This window comes from Dufourea novaeangliae, unplaced genomic scaffold, assembly GCF_001272555.1.
Source record: "Dufourea novaeangliae isolate 0120121106 unplaced genomic scaffold, ASM127255v1 scaffold124, whole genome shotgun sequence".
Lineage (NCBI taxonomy): Eukaryota > Metazoa > Arthropoda > Insecta > Hymenoptera > Halictidae > Dufourea > Dufourea novaeangliae.
In genome coordinates, this window is record NW_015374010.1 from 3562265 (window position 1) to 3583436 (window position 21172).

Below are 21172 nucleotides of genomic sequence, written 5' to 3' on the forward strand. Positions count from 1 at the left end.
CTTCCGCGAAGTGCTGAAATCGAAACTTCCGGCGCGATCCGTATCGGATTCCGTCTGCGTATCAATCACTCTTTTAATTTTCCTGGTTCTCGGCCGTGATATACGCGCAATACGTTTCAATTTAATTAAAATCCCGGTAAGCTTATACCATAGAAAAAACACCGGAATGATTGCTATGGAAAAATACATGGAATACAAATCGAGCGAGACTCGGCTTAAACGTGAATATTTTTGTATCCCGATCGCGCGTAATGAAACACGCAGACCCAATCAATTCCCGACGGTTTTAATTTCAACAACCAACTGTATTCATTTTTTCATTAACAATAACTTCCACCGCTTTGCCATAATTAAAAATAAACGACTTGTAACAATATTCAGGAGCTATTAAAAGAAGTATCGGAAAAACAGATCGACAACTTGTATGTTCATGAGTACAATATTCAACAGAATTTATGTTTTTGTATGAAAAGGTTACTGTATTTATTTAAGCTATTCTGTACAGGAATAACAAGGAGAATGAAATTAATATTATATATACTTAATATTAGTATATAATTTAATATATACTCGCACAATTTTCATAGTTGTAATATGATTTATGAAATGATTCGTATCCAACTTATTTTGGCCAAGATAGTGAGCTAAATATTTTTACAGCGAATGTCTGTTTTTTATCCAATTTTCGTAGTATTAATAATAAGAATAAACATTTCCAATATTCTAGTTAACCAACTAACAGTTCGGCCGGCAAACTCACGCTCTGATTGGTCGGGGTTTTTCGTTAATATCTCGTTAACAAAGCCTCGGTTAACATTTTTGTTAAGGAAAAACTTGTTCCAAATCACCCCACAAGTGATTTATTTGAGGGACCTACAGCACTTTTGTTACACCCTGTATATCACCAACATACAATATAATGTATAGTTTCTGAACAACATATAACAAAACCACGAAATTGGTATTCTAGTTTAGAGTTCAACGCAGTAAACAGAGGAAGGTATACGATACTAACTAGAACCAGAATATTGTATATTAAAGTGGAGATATTCCCTAACTTCCTCAAGAACCTTGCTAGCCACCCCTTCCACAAAAATGATCGAACTATAAAACAGGTTCCATCGATCACCAAAAGAATACCCCCAAATTCTCTATATCTCCGCCACTATAAATTTCCATCCTCAACACTCCCCCAACCATCAAATTTCAACAAACAATTCCCTCTTGATCATCAACCCCCAATCTGTAAAACATGCTTACGTTAGCCCAGCCTCGTCCAGCAATCCGCGAAAACAACAAAACACCGGTGGCCCCTCCGCTAACGAATCCCGCGAACGCGTAGAAATCACCGACGAAACGTTCAATTAACAAATTCCATTAATCCACACGCACAAACACGAATGTGTTCGATAAACAAAAATTTGAACGCAGTAACCAAGGGAAATTTTTCACGTATCGGCTGCGCTTTAATTCTCGCCCCGTCGAATCGAACCAGGGCGAACGGGGGTGGTAGAGTTCCATAGGGGGGTAGGGGGTGGATTGTAATCTCGGCTACCTCGATACACCCTGATAATATATCCAGGATGGGGGTGGTGCGCCACCGCCTAGTCGCGATACGTTATTGGAAGAATGCCAATATCGATGATTTACCATGAAACACGCTAGTTATTGCGTGGGAAAAGCGGTCTCATTATTTATACGTTATATCGCGCCGGTACTTTTCCGGCCGAGGCGGCGGCGGCTGCGCGGGGAAATAAAGTGCTGTCTGCGGCTCGATGAAATAAGCGATTTTCGCCGGTGGGACAGAGTGGTGGGGGAGGAACTGGGTGGTCGAAGGAAGGTGAAATCGATGTCGAACAAGGCGTCTCGAATTATTGCCGGATGTTTGGCGACCATCAAGCAACGACGATTTATATAGTTTCTCTTTTCCTGTACGGCGTGGTATCGCGATTGTTGGATCGCTTAATCGTCCCCGATTCGCCTCCACTTCGAAATCGTCTGGAGAATCTAGAGTTGGGGAAACTGGAGGTGATTGTCATATGTTACGATATCTTAATCGACAGGAAAGGATATTGGTATTTACAGTGTCATGGCAACATCAGTGTATTTTTTTAGAATCACTAGTACCTAATTTTTCTATTACTGTAAAGACATGTTTTTTTAATATTGTAACAAGGGTAAACTGTTTAAAAAAGTTTTTTTTAGAGGAAAGCAATTTATACGATTATTATAAGCTACAGTTTATTACGAAATACAGTAAATCGTCGATGAGTGACTGGAAAAGTATTTCAATGTACAGACCTTGAATTTTCGAAGCTTTAAAACTTAACCTAAAAATTTTTTATTTTTAACTCCGATATTACACGAATCTCAAGCTTTTAAAGATTCAAGGGGGAATAATCCAAAAACGTCCAGAAAAGCGTGGTTTTTATAAATTAGTTCTGCAACACCCAAACCTCATTATACTATTATTAATAGGGTGATCAAATATATATTTTGGACAATACGTTAAATTTTCTTTTATTACAAAATACCTATGTATACTTGAGCAAGATATACGAGTCATAGGATGTTACGCGTCGAACAAAATAATTTCTCAATTTGTTCACGGTTCATTGATCAAAGTTGGGACATTTTTTTCGTTATTCACGTGATATTCGACTTAATATTCTGGTAGAATATTTTCGAAAAATTATACTTTGAAAGTATATATATAAAAAACTTAATTTTTGCCAATCGTCACTGTGTTATTCCACATTAAGTCTGAAGCTTTAAGGTTCAACCCTCTAGAACCCTTAAGTGTTAAATAATGGAATTTACACTAAATCTATAATATTATACTTTATACAGTTTTTAAAAAATACAGCGATGACTGCAAACACATGAGAGATTGATACCAAGAAAGGGAAATGAAAAATGAAACAAAATAACCATTGAATAGTAGACGAAATGAAACATTGCTAAAAATTTGTCTGTAATGTTCAAAATATAGTATTATCTGATCGACTGGAAACATACTCTTACGCCGTGGGAGTCATAGATGACCGGCAGCAAGATTAATGTACTACGCATGATAAGTTTGCACAATACATATAATCATATTGTGTAATATATTATTATATGATTCTAATGGGCAATCACTCTTTGGCGCTGAAGACAAAACCAGCAGAAACACGCTCAGCAGTGAACGTGTTAAACATAAAAGCCTCGAGCTTCGAGGCTCGAGCCTCGACTACTCAAAGCCTTGAAACTCGAGCCTCGAGCCTCGACGACTCGAGCCTTGGAGCTCGAGCCTTGAGCCTCGAGCTTCATATGATTGTAGCCTTAAAGACTCAGTCTTTAAGGCTAAGCTTTGTAGCTTCAAAGACTCGAGCTTTATACAACACTACTAGTACCTAATTTTTCTGTTACTGTAAAGACATGTTTTTTTAATATTGTAACAAGGGTAAACTGTTTAAAAAAGTTTTTTTTAGAGGAAAGCAATTTATACGATTATTATAAGCTACAGTTTATTACGAAATACAGTAAATCGTCGATGAGTGACTGGAAAAGTATTTCAAATTTATCGGTCGGGAAGTCAATTGTTGCAAGAAGAATAATAAATGGGACTGTTCCTTTTCTTTCTTTTTTTTTTTTTTGAAAAATAGCTTGTGCATGTTTCTGTATACAGAATTATGCAACGATTGATTTTTCGTTAGTGTCTCTTCGAATCATACGAGTAATAAGCTTTGATGTTACACAAGTGGAGAATGGCTGTTGAAATAATTAGTAATTGGACCCCGGCTGGTCGGGAATCTATGGGAACGAGAAGTGCTTACGAGTGGCGTTGTGACCCGAAGGCGAGAGGTCGTCGATAATTCTTTCATATTGGCTCTTTCCCAGCGACAAATCTCGCCGTCGAAAACGGCACCCGGTGGATATATTACAACGGATATTGGAAGGTGGAGCCGCGGCATTAAATCGTAAAAGGTTGTTCGATTTGCTAAAGGATTACATTGGGGAACGAACAGCGAAGCTGACCAGTCTACCGAAAACTAATCGCCAATGAAACTATAATTTACAAAGGGTCAGTAAAAGAATGTCCCTAGATATTCGAGAATTTTACAAAGCAGCAATTTTTATATTTTTGTGAAAAAATAATCAAGGATTGCCCACTTACAGAGCACACTGTACTCGTTAAACTGATTGTGAGCAAAGATTAGCTTAGTAATCGAAACTCAAACGATCGATATTACAGTATTGACGATTATTTTCTGTATTGAATATCATCTATGAGTCTCTCAGAAGTCAAACTGATTAACTCCGTCTATCAAAAAATTTCTTAATCGAATATTTGGTCTGTACCGGTACTGAAATATTTTGCATTGCACATTCCAGTATGTATATAATTGCTTATTTTGTGGCTGCAGCCCAACAATTATTTGTCCCTTCACTAAGCATTCTTAAACTCAGTTTAACGCTCACGTACCCAAATAACCCTTTCTTTTAATGTACTGTGCATTACTTATGATAATGCTTGCAATCGAAGTCACCGTCAGTCAAGCAACTATGGCTAGAATAAATACGGCTATAGCTAAAATGGCCAGCTAAAACGGTCCATTAACAATTCTTATCGGTTACTTATTTTACGCCTGGCGGCATATAACTCGATGTAACGGCTGCTGGCGGGGATTTATGGTCCCATAGTGCGGGCCACTTGCCGCGCGGAAGATTAGAGAAATCGATTTCTTCGCTTTCCCTCGTCCACGCGGGTAACTATGAATCCCACGGACGGGGGAGAAAACTAACGCTTCTGCATCGATTCGCGTTAGCCGTTATTAACGCGGTCGGCTGAGATTACGAACAGAGAGAACCCACCGACTTCGTTGTAAAACATCGAAGAACAGGCGCCAGCGATCCGTGGGAATGAAATATCGGCTCGGTACGTTGACTGTCAGACTAACACCTGTAAAAATTCGACCAAAGAGCACTGTTTCTGTAATGAAACGTGGAACTTTGAAAACTGTTAGATTGAGTTATAAATGGAATGCGGATTTTTATACATATTCAGATTGCTACCCCTAAAATGTTAATGTGTTTTCCTATTTTTCTATATACCTTGAAAACTGTAGGTAATAGATATCAAAAAATTGTTACAATGAAAATTTAATGGCTCCTTCTGGTTTATAAAATTGTGTAATAAAAGTGAAAATAAATAAACAGATTTTTGACAATTTTAGTACACAGTTTTATAGAACAAATAAAGCCGTTAAATTACCATTGTAACAATTTTTGGATATCTATTATAGTTATCAAGATATACAGTAAAACAGGAAAACACTTACTTCTAAGGGATGGTTTCACCCTGAAGAACCCAATATCAGTAGAAACAAAAAATTGCCCTATAAACCTGCGGAATTTGAAAACAAAAATTGGAATTTTCGGAGTAACGAAGTTCTCTTGCGTTTTGCATATTCAAATTTACGATAAATGCATAAAATCCGCAGACTAAGTTATTAGTAACTTCCCGCATAAGTGAAGAAAACGTATTTCCTCAGAAAAATCTGTGTCTCCTATACCTGATCAACTAACAAAAAAATAAAATTGACTCATTAATAATAATAAAAACGACATTGTCAACTAATGTAATTTGTAAATTATTTACGAAAGAAAAAAATTAGTGAAAAACGAATTGAAGATATTAATGACTCAACTTAATAGATTTTGCAATTGTAACTATTACTTTTATCCTTTTCGAACCTTATAGGCCCTAATTAAATTTGTTTTATTCAGTACTTAATCACAAAGTTCAACTGTTATCCTTTGCGAACCTTATAGGCCCTAATTAAATTTGTTTTACTCGGTATTTAATCATGAAGTTCGGCTTTCATTTCTGAAGTAAAAATCGTGTCTCCTGTGTCTGGCTGACGTGACAGTCAATGCGTTAATTATCTGCGATCCATTAGTCATGCCCAATTATACGAACCGAGCAGTAAAGGGGATATTAAGCGCGGTGGAAAATACATATAACGTTGGAACGCGGGGTAGGGTGGGGGGGGGGGGTTGCATAAATGGAGAAAATTTAATTCCCACGATTGTATCGCATGTGACGGTCCTCGGATTCGAAAATTTCAATCGGTGAACCGTTTGGGCAACTTGAGCGGGGAACAATTTGTTTTTTCGTGGCCCTATGGAGCTTGTAATTTGTGCAATCCGAAACGGCAAATTGGAAAACGGATTTTGATACGCTTGATGGATATCGTTAAAAATTCTATAAAATTGTCGGACCGTTAATGGTGGTGGGCTTAAAAATCTATTTTTAATGTGTTTTATGTTACACATTTCAGGATAGTATTTTGTAGACTAGAAAAAACTACATGGTGATTAATGTGTAACTCGATTAATATTAATGAAATGTTAGATAATTTGAATATTTGACAATATGAATGAGACGCTAATATCAAATTAATAACTAATATTCATGCTGAAGAAATTTAAAATTGAAGATCCATTTCTAGTCTGTAGGACATAGTCGACCAATATTCATAGTCACCTAACCTCCAAAACGAATAGAGTTTCGAAAAAATTTAATTCTATATTTCCAACTTATTCTTTTCCATTGAATCGCTACAAGATACCTTGCACATCAACTCTAAAGAAATCGGTTATCGCACCCTCAATAGCGTTCGTTAACCTTCAGAAGGCGAACATTTTTGATGATCGAATAAACAGCGGCATCTGGGTCCAAATAAATCCCTGCTCATCCGTCTTTAAATGTGTTTTAGAACGAATTTCTTCAAACTCCAGTATTCTTCTTCTATTAGGTGTACAAATCAATACGCAACCTTTTTATACATTTGTTGTTTATTTACAAAAAAAAATCAAAATACAATCTACTCTTAAAACTATTCCCCATCATTTTCCTCTCGAATCCCATCTCGAAAATATAATGACAATTTTGAGTCAATAATTAATTATGGACCTAACAAAATACTAATATAAACAACTACACGTCTCAATTAGTTTTTCTAAACTGGAATGGTACATAAAGTTTCTGAAATTCCGGGTCCAAATGAGCCCAGACACCGTCGTCTGAAGGTTGAATCGCAGCTCTGCGTCGCAGTTACAAGTGAAATTCCAAAAGACACATTCCCAAGCGAACACGGGGCGAAGTTCCGTCGACAAAAACCGAAAGTGTGTGCTTTCCGCGTGTAACCAGCCGAGAGCAGACAGGCGAAAGAGCACGTTGATTCGGAGCCCCACGCGATGCATCCTCCCACCCCCTCGACGGGTCACGTCCGACGCATCTCGGAAGCAGGACATGGCCGAGGCCAGGGACACGGGGGTGGTTGCTCGTGGCAGAATGCCACGAGAAACGAGACGTGCGGCGGCGAGTCGTATATGTATTGTGCGTTGAAACGACAAAAGCAGACCGGATGCGCTTCTCACTGGTCTGTGGCTCGCGCAGGACTTTATTCGACCGCATGTGTCGTCGCGTAGGGAAAAGGTGTCTAAAACGATCCCTTTACGGTATAATTTATATAAAATATACAAATGCTCATTCTTGAAATAAAAGTAAAGTAGTTTTTGTTAGTTTATCTATCTTATCATTGGCTTAAATAAAATTTAGTTACGTGATCAATTATATTTTTTAATCATATTTCTTTGAAGGCATACTTAAGGATCATTTTGTAATGTATGTGTATAAAATGATCCCCGGGGATAAGGTGTACACTGTGATGTACAAAAAGTCCCAGTGGAAATACAACGTAAAATAGCTTCGGAACAAACGTTAGAATTATTATACAATACATTGCAATGTGCACTGGGTCTGAGAAGGTGAACACGTTGAATATAACAGTTTTTACTTTTGGGACAGTATTGTGACAATATACATTTGTTCAAGTCTTTGTTATTAACAATATTTGTATTTACGCGTTGAGTTGAACAGTCATTACTTTTAGTCTGCGGATGTTTATGCAATTTATAGCAAATTTTAATATGCAAAATATAGTAAAATAAAGACGTTAATAAAACGTAATGATGTTTACTTTTTTTTTCTAATACGGGAAATAAGTTTCTATCTCATTTTTATGTTTATAGATTAATAACTAAAATTGTAATTTTGCATAAACATCCACAGTTGACTCGTTACATTCATTATTACTCTACTAGTAATTATATTTATAAAATGTTAATTGTTCCTATTTAAAAATTCAGTATCGTGTAATTTAATGGCGACGATCATCGATCATCACCATGACAGTTAACGTGTTAACCATTTCATTTCCATATCGTTTAAGAGTTATGGAAAACATTTTGTTTTTAGTATTTATATTATTTTCTGGTATTTTCGTATTGTCGTCTACTTGTATTTTCTCATTAAAATTACAGTTTGTGTTTCTTAAGCAATTGTCTACGTTCAAACTCGAATGGAGATAATCTTTTATTGTAATTGTGAGTCTTTCACTTATTGTATCGTTGACTTTTAATTCAGGAATGAGGGAGTCGAGATGTAATCTCACTGAGACCGAAGCAAAGTATTTCAGACCATCCCATTTTCTGGCTTGTAAGTACGTCTCCGTACGATTTTTGCTGAATGCCAACCCCAGCGAAACGAATTTTTATCGTGAACCCCATTTGGCACCGGTATCGTATTTCCCGCAGCCAATAACCCTCCGAAACCGGAATAGTATGCATTATATCGTGAAAGTTTGAATTTTATCAAAAAACTTCTTGGCCCCTTGCCGGACAATAACGTTACATCGATTGGATTATTCATAAACCCGTAACACGGCTGATGCTTTTCTCGCAGTATCCTGCGACCGTATTTCAAGGAAATCACGCATGAAACATTTAACGCTCTGAAATAAGAACTTGAAAAGTACATGTATAGTTTATCGAAGTCTACAATACTGATATATAACTTTATTATAAAAGGTATAACGAATGTTTAAGGCAGAATAATTTATTTATGATTGTGAGGTAAAAATATATCATTTATTTGAATATTTTTTATCCATGAAACTACATGTTATAACATTTAATACTATTAAATAAGCCATTACAAAATATTATAAACCACCAAGAAATAAAATATACCCAATAGAAATAAAGCTACCTTTTTCTTAAATTAAAATCTTGAAACTAAATTCACTTCATTTCAAATCATTGAGGGTTGATAGCTTTCTTGTTCACTCGTCAGAAAAATATTACCCACCCGACAAACTCTCCTCAACGCAACAGTAGACAGGGAAAGGGTAACAGGATGTACTAAATTTAAAGGAACCGACGGTAGACACAGCATTAAATCACTCATGACATCGATCCGCACCCTTTTCTCGAAACAATGTTACCGGAGCCCCGTGTCGTTCTACCGCGAATCAAGTTCGACCAAGCAGAAATGAACACGGAATTCGTCTCCGTCCCTCTCCTCATCCTCTCCATTCGTGTCCAAACTATGCCCGAAGGGGATGACAATAGCCGCCGTAATCCGCCGGTAACTTCTGCCTTGCAACGATATCCCGTACTCGAGAAGGGGAAGGGAGGGGGCAAGGAATTACCGAAACACTTAACAAACATGAAACCATTTGGCGGTGGAGAGGCAACGACACCTGACAGATGAAGACGCCCCGACTGGAATCGCATGGATCTCGTTAAAATGCAGTTCGAAACTTGGCGGAAACCAGGCCCAGGGAGAACTTGAAATTACCTGGGAATCGTCTGAGACTTCGCCACGGCCCCTGAGGGCGGCTCACAGTCATTTGTTTTGGGGACGAGTCCGCGAACCTCGTTCACGGGGAATTTGGTCTCGTTAATTAGCAACTGGGAAACTTATATAACACACTGTTGTAATGTCTGATTTATGGACCTGGCGGTAGTTGCGGAGAAAGAGGTGCAACTGTGGACATTGAGTCGACATTCGTTGCGATGGAAATGAGCAGACAGAGAGTGTGGAATGAAATGCATATAATGGAAATGTTGGAATGAAGATGAAGGATACGTGAATCTTGTGATTGAGCGATGTTTGTTAGAGGATTGGAAATCGACAGAAATCAATTTGGAGTTGTGAAATAAAATATAATAGAAATATTGAAGTAAAGGTGAATGAATATATTTGAATCTTGTGATTGAGTAATGTTTGTTAGAGGATTGGAAATCGACAGAAGTAAGTTTGGATTTGTGGAATGAAATCTAACGGATATACAATTGGAATATACTCAGTTGGACCGTGAACCAATGACATTGGGATACGTGGTAGCAAGTGCAGACGATATCAAACATCTCGAACGTAATACAGGTCATTCTAGTACCTTTGGACGATACTTCGAGTGAAGTAATCCTTCTGTTAAACGCTACTTTCCACGAATATTCAATATCGTATCCTTCAAATCCAGAATCGTTTAAATCAAGTCTTGTCGATTCGACAGTTGTTATTGGTTTTCCAGTATTCATCGGTATGTCACTTCCTCATTTTACGTAACCGACAGACGTTTCTGTTAGGTTGGACAATTTACAGACTCCCTTTTCGGCTATTCTTGAAATTTCAGAATTTTCGTAGGGACGTTTTTATTGGAACTACATATTAGTGGTACTCATTTTCTCCGAATTCCTACGAAATTACCATTTTCATTACCATTCCTACGGAACGTTACGATATACCTTAATAATTAAGGGTCAGACGATGAAGGATCTGACATTGAAGAAAAAGGCGTAGTTGGGTCCTTATCCTTGGTAAAATTCGTTATCAATATATTCTCTACCATATTTTTTATTTATTTAATTATTTTATTATTTAATTATTTTTTTTTTATTTGTTTAAATTCACCCAGTCCCGCCGTTGAACAAGTGTACAAATAAAACAAAAAATATAATAATTTGAAACCAATAAGTCTACATGAAGTAGACATAAGTAGTACATATAAAATGAAACGATTGTCACTGATATTACCCCCAGACTGAAATACGAGCATCGGTGATTTTCATCCTTTTGTATTAAAAATTTACTTTCTTCGCATGAATATCAGTCCTGCTTTACTATCTATAAAACGATCGCTGGATTTAACGTAATACCGCTTTATCTCCTCTGTCCAAAGCGACGACGACGAAACTTTCGCTTTGGATCCGTTGTAAACCTCTGTCGGAGGTGGGAGGGGATTCGTGAAAATCGTAAAGTTGAAGGCGTATTACGATCAATCGCGCGCTGGTATCTGGTGGAAAGTCGATAACAGTCCCACACGACCATTACATCTGCCATGCTGCCGACGGAAATGACAGTCTACAGACAGCAATAACGGCTTGTGCCGCGCCACCCTTTGAAAACCGACCGTCCCTCCGGTTGCTTTGCGTCTCAGTTCACCTGAACATCCCCTACAGGAGGGGGACCATCATATCCGATAAATCTATGCCGTTTTATTGCGCCTCTAAACGAAATTATAGCCCGCTATCTACTTTGCGTACATCGAGAGAGAGAGAGAGAGAGAGAGAGAGAGACCTCACCGCCGGTAATTCTATCGCGTTTCGTTTCCCTTCGATGTCGTTCAACGAGCGCGTCCACTTCAGTAACGTTGAATAATCAGCAATTAATATGATTCGGAGGGATTCGATTCACGGAATACCATTGGAAAGGCCTTTGAAATTTAGGCGTGTTGAAAGTACTGCCAATTTTTCTGTATACATGTTTCAGGTTTGATTTTAAATATATTACAAAGAATAAAGTTGTTACAAAGGAAATAGACAGTTTCAATAATTTTTAAAAGAAAAAAAATGTTGAGGATATCAAGACGCACCTGGAACTGGTTCATAGGGAAGCGCTTTGATGTTTTGTGAATCAAAATGGCGGCGTACGCGGTAGATAAGGCGATTTTGTGAGTTTTTTTTATGGGGATATGAAATTTCTTAAAATTTTTCTAATCTACATTCTCAGATTGAGATATCCAGTCACGAATGACCCAACACTTCTATATTCCTCTAATTCTTCCAATTCTCTCCGAACATTCACTATTTTCAATTTCTCATCACCAAATATTCCCACGTTTCTCAGAATATAGCCTAAACGTTCGCAAACAGACAAGCCGTAATTTTCTCTCCGTCATAGTATTCAATCTCCTTTCATCCCCTAACAAATCGCCGGAAAAACATAAAGCCTCGTTTCCCGCGGAAAAAGCTGTCTTGAGGCCGTCGACAAAAACTAAACACACAGGAATCCTCTTTGGATCTTGACGAATGTTGATGGATCCTGATCATACTCTACCCTCGTCACGCGTTCCCGCTGTGGCTGGAAGACAAAAAGAAGAAGAGGAAGGTGAAGAAAAGGTGAGCCTCTCGAACGGGTTGACGGGATCAATCCACATCGTGAATGCCTCGTCTGGTCCGTTGCAGGAAGGAGGGGGGAGCAGGGACGACGGATCACGCGCGACACGCAACCGGAATGCGTGTACACGACGACCGGACATTTTTGTTTTAGTGAATATAACGCAGCATGATGCATTACAACCGGCCGGATATACCGGCTGACGGTTTTCTGTCCTGAATGAATAATCGCGCCGGTTAACGCGACGCGTTACCCCGCCCCCTGCCGGTCGATCCTTCCTCGCTCGGTTCTCTCTCCCCTTCTGGATCGAGGTTCTCGTTACTGTAAAGCAGGGATGCACATAATTGTTAAGATCAAGGACCACATAGATTCACTGTGACTTATGGGATGGCCAGCAAAAAAAAATACACGCAAGTTATTTATCATATATTGTTACAAAGAAAGATAATATAAAGTAAATAAATAATTTAATTTGATGCGTGACATTGCAGTGATTTAACAATTGTTTTAATATTTGGTTCGATTTTTGTAGTAGCCAAGCGGAAAATTGATTCTAAATTTTCATTAGTCAAGTGGTTCCTATTTTCCGATTTGTTAATATTCATGAGTGAAAAAGTTTGTTCACAGATATATGTTGACCAAAAGAGGCTTGCGCATTTTAATGCATTATCTGTCAACGATTTATAGTGGTTTTTATTGATATACAACGATAGAAGTTTAATAAACTGTATTCATTAAATTCATTTCGCAGGTTCAAGCTGTATTGACGAAATGAAATGTTATAATAGCGGGCACTGTTTAATAATTCGAAGAAAATGAGGATATAGCTCTATTTGTGTTCTTTATGGATAAACTTTAAAAAATATGGAGATTTGAAAATTTGTCCTATGTAAATTAATTGAAGTGAATTGGTAGAATTTTGTTTATTTATTTACTTGTTTACTTACATAACAAGTTTTCAGCAATCTCGGTGCACAGTTTTATAGAGCATAAAGAGCTATTAAATTTTAGTTATAACAATATTTTTATATCTACTATAGTTTATAAGATATACAAGAAAATAGGAAAACACACGTTAACCTATGAGCGGTGCTTTTATCTTGAAGAATCAAAAAGTAGCAAAAATAATAATGCCTGATACTTCTATTGAGATGTCTTCTGCAAACCTGCAGAGTTAAAGAAAAACGAAGTTTTCTTGTTAGTGAACTAATAATCGAGCAGGATTTTCAATCAAAAAATAAACACCTAATTGGATAATTTTCCAGCACAAATACGACGTCTTCGTATCTACTACTGCATCAGTGCGAATAATATTACACTGACCATATTATGCATATAGAATATTTGTAATATATATATATATTTGTAAAGAAACAACAGTGGAACAGACAATTCATCGTGACATCGTTCCCGTGGTAAAGATGCAAAACTGCAGTTCTTGATGCAGTTCACGATTTTATTTCTTTTTCCCTATTTACTTCATTAAATTTCTCAGTGTGTGTTTAAAAAAGCTGAAAAATAAATATTATATTCGGTTACTTACACGTATCATGGTATTGACCGTATAGAATTACAATCAGTCCGACTGAACATATTGGAACAATATTAATAATTAGCGAAATCAGATAATAATTTAATTTCACTGTCACTGCGTTCGTTGCCCGCCACGATCAGTTGATTCCACGATACATGAGGGGTAATTTATTATTTAAGCCGTGATTAATTGGAAGAATAATTGGTGCCGACGGCGATCGCGTAGCTAGAATCGAAAACAAATTAATTGTCGGATAATTGGACTGTGTTATTCTTTGGGAAACAAATTTTCCTCATTTTAGAGCTGTACGTTACCAATCACCAAATGCCATAAGATGTTAGGTCTATTTTTATATCTCGTCTGTGGTATTACATTACCTAACATTTTGTACATAAAAATAAATCTAAAATCTATTTTAAGGTAATATTATGAAATTTACCTTAAAATAAATTTTGCCCCTCTAAACTGACTAATAACTTAGCTACACCCATGACCCTAATCTCTTCTCTCCAGAAATGTTCTTAGGTTTGCGAAACGAATGAGAACATTCTTACTAATCTCTGCATGTTCCTCCTTCCTGTGTTATTATTTCGAACGTACAGCTGAATTGAGGACCGTGCCAGGGTTAAAACAGCCCGGGTCTGGGTTAATGCACCCGGGCCATCGGAGTAGTTACGTTACGCGTGAATCAACGATAATTAATTTCCGTAATTTCTCCGATTAAGTACGTACGGTGCCCTCGTGTGCACCGCCGCAATTTATGAACGGGCTGCACGAAACGTCATCGCGAGCTGTGGCCCAAAGGGGGTGGGGGAGGAGCCTCCATCCGTGTGGCACACGTTTCGATCTTCATTTCAGAGCGCGTTAACGCAACATTTTGGCCCATAATTGCGCCGACAAACTTTCGACTTTCGATCGTCTCGTAAATGGCGGCTGTGTGTCCACGAAATAACGCGGTGCAACAGCTGCAGCGGTCGCTTAATACACCCGCCCGACAATTTCTCTCTCGTTCTCTCTTTCCATTTCATCCCCTTTCATTTTTTACCACCCTCGCTATTCTCCCCATTCTTTCTCACCCCCCACCCCTCCCGTTTCCCCTTTGCACTTATTTCGGTCCTTTCTTTGCGTTCCGCTCGTCCGTCTCGCTACATAGTCCCTGTTCTCACACCTTTTCCTTTGTTTCGCTAGATTTCACACGACTCCCATTTTTCTTGTCGTGTTTCACATTTTTCTTTTTTTTTTTTTAGAAGCGGGGATGGTTTTCTTTCTTCGTTCTTATTATAGCGGATTTGAAGGTCGAAAGTGTTGGCTTTGGGTACACGAGGTTTTTAAATTGCACTTTTTAAATTGTTGGGTTTGTGTTCTTCTTTTAATCGTTTGAATATTGTTTTTTTTCTGTAGGAAATGATTTTTATTGGGATTTGAGGATTATATGAGCCGAATTCATGTAGTTATTACTAAACTGCCGATGTTTGGGTACTTGTTTGTGACACGAACTGAGAATCTAAAGTGCAGTGAAATCAAAGATGTATCAAAGTGTAATAAAATATTTTACTTGCTTGTGTTTTGATAAACCTTTTTATTACAGAACATAATTCTGTAGTGACTCTGATTTCTGTAAGATGGCTTATGGAAATGGGTATTTGTCTATATATGTATATCTTATATAGGGATATTATCTATATATCAATGTCTATCAGTATATTATCGATAACTTATCGATATTTCAACGATATTATCAATATATCAGTGACTATCAATATATTATCGATAACTTATCGATATTCCAATGTTATTATCAATATATCAATGACTATCAGTATAGTAATGATAACTTATCGATATTCCAAAGATATTATCAACATATCAATGACTATCAGTATATTATCGACAACTTGTCGATAATCGTTAGCAGCACCTCCATTCCAAACACGGAACCAAACCATGCACCTTGCCGGGCCCGGTCTGTTTCGATCCCCGGGCCGGTAGTCACGCGCGGACGAGCCCGCTTAACAGGCTGTTAGGTAATTTCCGCTGGCCTGGCGGGCCGGAATGTTTGCCCACGATTTTAAAGCGACGGGTTGCACCACCGATAACTCGTCCCGCGTGTCTCGCTTCGACGGGCTCGGATCCGAGAGGACAACGAACGCCACGTGACCGGGGGCCGACGATCGATTGACGTTTCGAGACGCTCGGCTCGTCCGCTACCGCGTTTCAGAGAACGATTCACTCGACTCGATGGCTTCGATGCATAGGAGACGCGAGAAATACTTGAGAAATTTTACCGACACGTTTGCTAAGGAACGGTAAATCGCGTGTGTAAGTCTAAACGTATTTAAGATTTTCTAATGCTTCTTTCTCCATCTTTGTCTCGGTATTGTATACTTGTCAGGATTGAGCATACAGCGCAAGAAGGGATTAAAAGAGGTACAATAGAGAAGGGATGTTATTTATAATTTTTTAGAAAATCGATGAAATTGCTGAAGGTATCTTCTGCAAAATTACAAAAGCCAATTCCCCATTGTCATTCCTGAATGTGGTCATCATTGGTGATGGTAATATATCTATTTATTTAATCGTTAGTAAATTAAATAGTGCATTTGTTAAATTTATAAAAATACTTCGAGGTTGAAGAACACAATCGCCTGCACTTACATACGATTATCAGTAGTAGTCCTTTCTTTTTCCCAGTTTCTGATTAATTTCACTTTCTGTATGTAGCTTAATCATCTATACCCGGATTTTTTAGATTATAAATATTTCGTTATTTAATAGCTTTGTAAACTCCCGTGTCATAATGAGTACATAAATTTAATTCTAATTTAATCTTTAATTAATAGTTATAAATGCCAATATATTAATAATTGTACATGTGGACACTACAGCTCAGAATAGAACTCGAGGAGTGTATAAAGAAAATGTGATGTATCGTAAAAATTCTATATTTCTGGCCACTGTTATTACTTGATAGTAGCATAAGCGTAGTCCATCGGGCATTAATGTCCCATAAACAATATTTATTTCAGACTTTCACAAATTTCGTATTGCCCCGTAACATTTATTGCATACTCGATAAATTTCCTAATACTTATGGCCTGGAAAGTACGTAATTTACAATTGTAAAGCATTCAAGTTGCAATTTCAAAGTTCATCGTGAAACGGCTAATATATAGCGTCGGCGAGAGAACTATAAAACGATTTTCGGAATGACAGGTGAAAATTGAAAGTTCGCCGAGCAAATTGCAGTCCCGGAATTCCCATCGGCGTAGAAGGAGGCCGAATTATTTCCGATCCCGTGGAAAGGCCGGATTAGGCAGAAATCCACGCGCAAGCGAGCGAGCAAAAGCGGACGACCGTTGCGAACGCGGAAATGATCGGTGAAAATTATTCAATTCCAAAGTCCACGGATGGAAATGGCAATTTCGTTGGTAACGATCGAAAATTGCTGCGAAATTATGGCCCGTCCGCGTGTCGACGCCCATTAACGTTGAATTAGCCGCTATTTCCTCCCGACACTTTTCATTTTTCCCTCGTAATTGCGAATCTTCGCTGCAATTACGCCCGCAATATATATAACGCGCAACCTGCGTGCTGTTAAAATATCGTCGGATGATATTCGGTGGGTCTGCACAGCGTTATAAAATTCTACACGTTTTGAACGGTGAATTTTCGGTAGAAATTCGATTAGATGAAAATATTCTAGGTTTTTTATTATGTAGATACAATAATTATTATCAGATTTGTTTGCTTTTGCATTTATTTACGGAGAAAAATTTGTTTGCCATTTTTCTATTTCGAATACATATTCATTATTTACCATAATACTCAACAAAATTCTCTTTTGCTTTATAAAATTGAAAAATGAAAATATTTTACTTTGAACAATTTTTTTAAACATCCCTGAACATTAGTACATGACAATAAGGAACGATATTGTTGCAAAAACGAGCTTAATAGTCACAGAAGACTACAATTGCGTTTAGTTTACCACAGTCCGCCTTCTTGAAATCTCCAATACTCATACATTAACTGCTATGCTGAACAATACCTCCCTTCCTGGAATAACAAATTCAAAAATGAATGTTCTCAGGTTTCTCTCATTCTTTCAAACCACACCGGAACAATTGTATGTAAAACTGTGGCACAAAAGTTCTATTGCAAAAACAAGCCTAACAGCCGATAGGAGGATTCGATCGCCGTTCAGGATTCGTTCGCCATGGTCCGCCATTGTTCTATTCCCGCGACGCCTTATTGCGTTTCGCGGGATCGGGACCGCGCTATTCCGTTCTATGATGACGCGGCGGGCCGTTCAATTTATTTTACCGAATACAGTTTTACGAGTGCCTGTTAAGCACGGTTACCGTCGCATTGTATTAACCAGATACACGGCACCCGTTTATTACAGGTTTTACGGCCGGCGTGCTGCAGGCCCTTCTCTGTTCTCACCCCTCCATCGTCACGCGAATAGTACTCGTCTCCTTTTGTCGTTGCTCGAACTCTCGTAAACGCGTCGCGCGTGTATCGGCTGGCTGCCCTTCCACGAAATGTAATTGACAGTTATCGTTTACGTATCCAGTGAATCGAACGGTTCTCGGCCGTTGATTGAGCGTGGTTTCGAGGGAACGTAATATTATATTCTGATCGCCTATCGGCAGGATGGAGTGGCGTAATTAGTTTCTATGGGGGATCTGGAGTTATCGTGCAATTGGATCCACTTTATAGCTACTTCGAATATAGTATTTTATTTAATAATAAGAATAATATATATTTTAACGGGAAATCCCTCGATGAAAGTTAAGGGAATTGTTTGATTCCTTAGATAGATCGTAATTTCTTGTCTGCTTGACGTTATTTTATTTTGTTGGTGAATTATTGCTTTCGTGTCTTTTTGTCTGGTTTGTATCATTCTGTTTTTAATTATGTAGTGTTTTTTGTGTCCCATGTAGTTACTAAATCGTAAAAATGAATGGTCGGCAATTCATTTTAACGAGTATGAGGTATACAATATAATGTATATGAGGTAACGTATATGAGGTATACAATATAATGTCAGTAATGTAAGTAATTTTTGTTACTTGCATTTATTATACCTGATACCTGCATACACGTATATCATATGAATATACGTATTTAATTATAATTAATAATATTAAAAATAGTAAAAGTAGTAAAAAGATTCAAAGAACCAGCACAGTGTTTCTGATTATGTCATTTTGAAGGCAAAACTCCATTATTGACCTGTGTTAGCGAAGTCGTTAACGATTCCAATGGAACAATGTCGATTCTCAGCGCTATCGGTTCTATGCGATCGAAGCTGTCATAAACGGGGATTATCGGAACGTTCGGCGGATTGAAAATTGGGGTAGATATTTCGTTTCTCATAATAGGATCCGACGAATGACACCGCGATAAACGGAAACCTTTGTGGGGAAACAATCCACCGAGGATCGGCCGATTATTATCGCCCTTCGACGCCGTCATGGCATCACGATGATAAACCATCGATTCTCATGCACTATGGAATAATATTCCATTTCACGCGCGCCACGTGTCCCAAGCCCTGGAATCGTGACATTTTTCTACTCTTGTTTCTGTAAAATTAATCGCGACTATGGTACGGTGAATATCACACGAATTAATACAATTGCTTCTGGGACTCGAATTCTATGAAACAGAAAGGTACGAATTAGAAGTGTTACGAATATTCGAATAGCTGCAGAACTCGAATTTGATATTCGAATCATTCGAATATTCGATTACATATTGTAAAGTATTCGAATTTTTTTAATACATTACTTGTATTTGAAATATTCCAAGTATTCGCATTCTTTGCATGCTTCGTTTCCCAGATAATTTTCCAAATTCATCTAACGTATAAGTAGAAACAAAATGCAACGGACAGACGCGTTAGCCAAGTCCTGTTCAATAGCAAGCGTGTCCAACAGATTTTCTAATGCAATTTTCTCGAAAACGAAGCATCATACAAAAAATGTTATTCTATTTTTAAATTTATATATTAATTATAATTTTAGTCTGTTGGCTTTGGAATTTTTGTGAACTCATTTATTGACTTTTAATTAGTGTACACCATTAATATAGTTCCAGTTCAAATGATATATTCGAGCGAAGAAAACTTTTCCATTCGTTTTTACGCTTTGCTAACACAATAGAACTTAGTAACTTTCTCATCCTCAAGTGAACCCTCTGTTAAGCGCCGCCACCCCATCGCGCGGCCCCAGAACGAGGGTGTGCACACTTCCGCTTGCAAAGGATCGTATAAATCACAAGCTCGTACTTCGAATAAAATTTTGCCAATCGTAACAAAATTCACCGTGTACAATATTCATTATTGCATAATGACACTTGAAGCTCTGTTTAAACTAAATATTATTTAAGAAACGACTGTAACAAATTAAAGACATACAAAGAAAACGTTCTTAAAGATCGAATAAGAATGTTATCTGAGAGATAATAGACATTCGAATAGGTGTAATAATCTAAATATTTCAAAGTACTTTTATGAGTAACATTTACCTTAAATAAACACAAAAAAACAAGTAATCATTGTTTGTTATTAAATTATTGTATAAATATTTGGTTACACAAATATTTCTAAGATCTAATTAACAGCATTTAGAACGTCTATTATTTTGAGTTACTTTAGGTTCCACTCTAAAACAGTAGACTCGTAACAATTTTAATTAAAATTTAACACTATGTAATTTGATGAAATACAAAATGATTTTTTACACCATACGTACTTTCAATAGAAAATTTTATTCTAATGAACACATTTTGGAGTATTATTATTATTGACTGAACATATTTATATCTCTTTTTTTATTAAGCATTTAAGACCTCTTACGAGGCTTATTTCTACTATACACATTCAGTCGCGACATTTAAGTCAAAACATAATAATATATTAACATAATTGTTTATTGTTCCCACAAAACCATTGCGATCTCTATCTACAGAAAATCGATCGAAACTTTTGCACCGATCTAATAGCACACCACTCAAAGTATCATCACGATAAATGGATGAAACGAATTCTCTGCTATACGTACCTATTAGAATAGAACATTTTTTGTCCCCTAAAATATCGTTTACCTCGAGGTCGGTGCGTGCCAGACGTAAGCCGCGATCCCGTCTAATAAACCAGCCATTATCGTGTCACCACTCGCCATCCAGTAATGTTTGCTATCGACCTTCGTTGTCGCCTTCCAAGAAAAGGTTCGCGTCCAACCCTCGTCCCACAAACCGCGTTTGTCTTCCTTGTCAACGGAACATCGCCCCATGCAATCCGTACGAATGCATTACGAGACGTTTTACCCTATATTTCA

The 21172-nt window shown here is 37.5% G+C and overlaps 1 protein-coding gene across 4 annotated transcripts in view; it reads left to right on the plus strand.

The window, feature by feature from the left end:
- The window catches only part of LOC107188496, a 380591-nt gene that overhangs the window by 335404 nt on the left and 24015 nt on the right, over positions 1-21172 (plus strand). The gene's annotated exons all lie outside the window — the stretch shown is intronic.